Below are 4344 nucleotides of genomic sequence, written 5' to 3' on the forward strand. Positions count from 1 at the left end.
ATATATGTGTGTGTGTGTATATGTGTGTGCGTGTGTATGTGTTTGTCCCTCCCATCATCGCTTGACAACCAATGCTGGTAAGTTTACGTCTCCGTAACATAGTGGTTCGGCAAAAGAGACCGATAAAATAATTACTAGGCTTACAAAGAATAAGTTCGGGGGTCGATTTGTTTCAACTGAAGCTGGTGCTCCAGCATGGCCACAGTCAAATGATTGAAACAAATAAAAGAACATATATATATATATAGTGTATGTTTTGATATTCATCGTCATCATTTAATGTCCGTTCTCTATGCTGGTATGGATGAGACTGTTTGACTGGAACTAGTAAGCCAGAGAGCTGCACTGGGCTCCAGTTGTCTGTTTTAGCATGGTTTCTATGGTTGGATACCTTTTTTACTGCCAACCACTTTACAGAGTGTACTGGGCGCTTTTTATGTCTCACCAGCACAGGACTGGCAATGACCATGATTCACTTGGCTGGATATATCTTCTTAAGCATAGCGAATCACCAGATATCTTGGTCACTTCTCATTGCACGAGTACATATGTGTACATGAAGGGCAGACATGGCTGTGTGGTTGAGAAGTTCACTTTTCAACCACATGGTTTTTGAGTTCAGTCCCATCATGTGGCACTTCGGCTATGTATTATCTTTCATAGCCCCTGTGCAACCAAAGCTTTGTGAGTGGATCTTATAGACAAAAACTAAAGAAATTTTCATATGTATGTGTGTGTGTGTGTGTCCTTGTATGTTTCCCTTGTGTTCAGTGGTGTGTGAACAATGTCTTGCTACCTGTGTTGTTATCATGCAATCCACCATGAAATGATATCCAGGCTTCTTCAAATATCTTGACATGTTGCATGATCTTTCTAAACCAAAGGCTCCTTAAACAGTCATTTGTTTTCAGTTTCTTCCATGAAATATGTCTAGGCTTGTAATTGTTGAATTGATTAGGAGTTGGTGGCAGGAAGGGTATCTGTCTCAAGTATTTTTGTTTGACCCATGCAAGTATGGAAATGTAGACATTGAAATGATGATGATAATAATATTTAATATACATGTATATTCACACAGATGTAGAACATCATTTGGTCAGATATGTGGCAGGCTGACATCCACTGCATGAAATTTGTAATCCATACTGCTTTTGACACAACCAAATTCAATGGTCCTTCACACATAGGGTAGAAATGAAAGCCTTTCCTGTCTCTTGTGTACTGGAAGAGAGTCCCTTCAACCTCCTCAAGCAGCTGCCCCAGAACCTTTGCCTATGATCCTGATCCTTTCTGCTGGCAATATGCCCAGGTGCTTGAGGTGGTTGCATCAGTGATTACAGCCCACCCTAGAAATGAGGTCATCACTTTTCTCAAAGCTGAAGAGAAGCCCAGTTCACTGAAACTTCAAATTCTGTGCCTACTTTCCACAGCCCAAGATTTTCAACTAAGAGTACGTTTCTTCAAATAGTTAGAGTTTCCATAGCGCATAACAATGGCATTCCATCCATACATAGTTATCTTCTCAAATTTCATCAAACAAGTGATCTGGGAACTGATCATGCTGTGTGATGAACACATAATGGAGGCTCAAGAGAGAAGGCTTACTAAATACCAGGAGCTAGTAGAGCAGTGCAGATGTCAAGGCTGGCAGGTATATTGTTAATCAGTTGAGGTAGGTTGCCAGGTTTTTGTGGGGCATTCCATTTGCAAGGCTCTGACTGGGATTAGAGTTATTGGTGCTACAGAGAGGAGGGCCATACATTCCATTACTAAGGCTGCAGAGAAAGCTATTTGATGGCTTTGGATAAAATGGACACACTAGTGGATTGCTGCTACTGAGATGTAAGTTGGGATTTGAACAACTGCAGCTCAGTCAGTTGGATGATTGGAGTCTGATGTTCAAAACCTAAAATCCCCTAAGACCTCAGAAACATCACTAATAATGCATCCAAAGCATCTGTTGAGGTGTATCTATGTTATATATGTAATACACACACACACTGAAATGTTGCATCCCCTAGCAGACAATACAAGAGAGATAATCATTTTTTCATAGTATTTGGTGGGATTAGAACTTTGAATTTGAAATTAAAGAATAAGGAAATTATGAACATCTTGTGAGTGGATTTGGTAGATGGAAACTGAAAGAAGCCCGTTGTATATATATATATATATATATATATATATATATATATATATATATATATATATATATATATATATATATATATATGGGAGAATTTACGAAAAAACAACAGACGAAGACAGGTGGTGTAAACAACAAATGGATGTATTAGTTTAACGCTCGGGAATAGAGAAAGTCTTTGACGTTTTAAGCTACGCTCTTCAACTGAAAGGAACACAGAAAGAAATAAGGAGAGAAACAAGGAGAAAAAAATATAAATGTAGTGGTCAGCGATCTATCATGGCAAATCGCTTGACATCGATGCTGGTGTGTTTATGTCCCTGTAAAGTAGTGGTTTGGCATAAGAGACCAATAGATTAAGTACTAGGCTTACAAAGAATAAGTCCTGGGGTTGATTTGCTCGACTAAATGCGGTGCTCCAGCATGGCCACAGTCAAAATGATTGAAACGAATAAAAGAATATGTATATATGTATCTATTTGTGTGTCTTTGTCCACCACCACTTGACAACCAGTGTTGGAGTTTATGTCCCTTTAACTTAACAGTTCAGCAAAAGAGACTGATAGGATAAGTATCAAGCTTTACAAAAATAATTAGTTTGGGAGTTGATTTGTTTGACTAAAATTCTTCAAGGCGGTGCCCCAACATGACTACAGTTTAATGACTGAAACAAGTAAAAGATATTTACAAGGAACACAAAATATAGATTATGAAATAAGGAAAAATATACAGAGAGAAATTATGTAATGTCATTATATAATTTCTCTCTATTCTTTTCCATATTTTATAGACTGTAGTTTGAGCTCCATGTAGATTTATATATTAAGTCTGTGTTTATGTAACTTATTGCCTTTGTAACATCTCAATTTCGAATTCACTTATAGCTACTGTTGATATTGTGGGCCTTGCCCTGGATGAAGACGTCAAAATTTAAGTTTACATTCATTTGAGCACTACCTAGTGTTATTCATACTGAGCTTACATAGCTCTCACTAACTTTATATGGATGCATGCATGTATGTATGTATGGATGGTTGGATGTATGTATGGATGGATGGATGGTATTTTTTCGGCTTGTGACCACAACTTAAAATAGGGAATGTTGATATTGTATAGGCATGCATGTCTGTTAGGTATCCTACATTATTTATTTATTTTATTTGAAACATTTCTTATTTTCAGGAATGGAGATTACAATTTTGCCAAAAAAAAAAACAAAAAAACAAAAAAAAACCTCAGCCTTTCATATATATTAATACTTCGAAACGCCCGTGTTTTAATGGTGGCAGCTGATGAAGGAGATGTTTCTATGTGGCTTGCTTGTTTGTTGTACCTTGTTTATCATTTTGTCCATGTTCTTTTGCCACGTCATGTACCCAGTTATGTGTCTATATGTACATGTAGATGAAGGTATGTACATACATGTACATATATATGCATATACTCATATATCGTTTATATATATATATATATATATATATATGTATAATTATTATTTAGGGTATCTAAGAGATACCCTCACGCTGGAAATAGCAGTTAAAGCTTGACTCTAAAATCACAATACATACATACATATATATATATATATATATTGTCATACTTGAGGATGGTCAACACGAATTCTCATCAAGAATCTTGCAAAACAAATACATAGACACACACACACACATGTGCCCCACCCCGACTTTGTTTCCTCATAACTTCTAGAAAATGTGTGTTTTTTAATGAAACTTTCTACAGATATGCTTCAGATGATGTAGATTACAATTATATTGGAATTTGTTACGAAAAATGTTTTCCAAGGATGGAAGAGAGGAGTTTCGAAAAATTCACACGAATCGGTTTTGTTGCTTCATACCTTTCAGAAAAACGAGTACTTCATTTAATGAAATTTTCTACAAATACTTTTCAGGTAGTGTAGCTTAGAAATATAATTTGTAAAATAAAATTGTTGGGCACGTACTCATATATACATCACATTTTTTTCGAAATTTCAAGTTTCATTTTGTAGATGATACATGTGATGTCTGTCAGTATGTATGCGTGCAAGCCCACCATTTTTTTTCTATAATAAATTCCAATCCTATTCTACACCATCTGAAAAGTATTTCTAAAATTTACGAGGAAACAAAGTTGGGGAGGGGTATACTTGTATAGGTATGCCGTATATATATATATATATATATATATATATATAT

At 35.8% G+C, this 4344-nt stretch overlaps 1 protein-coding gene across 2 annotated transcripts in view; it reads left to right on the top strand.

Annotated features, from left to right (window-relative positions):
- LOC106869951 (E3 ubiquitin-protein ligase Mdm2) overlaps positions 1-4344 on the top strand; it is a 109459-nt gene that overhangs the window by 2464 nt on the left and 102651 nt on the right. The window lies entirely within an intron of this gene.

The sequence above is a fragment of the Octopus bimaculoides genome, chromosome 19, assembly GCF_001194135.2.
Source record: "Octopus bimaculoides isolate UCB-OBI-ISO-001 chromosome 19, ASM119413v2, whole genome shotgun sequence".
NCBI lineage: Eukaryota > Metazoa > Mollusca > Cephalopoda > Octopoda > Octopodidae > Octopus > Octopus bimaculoides.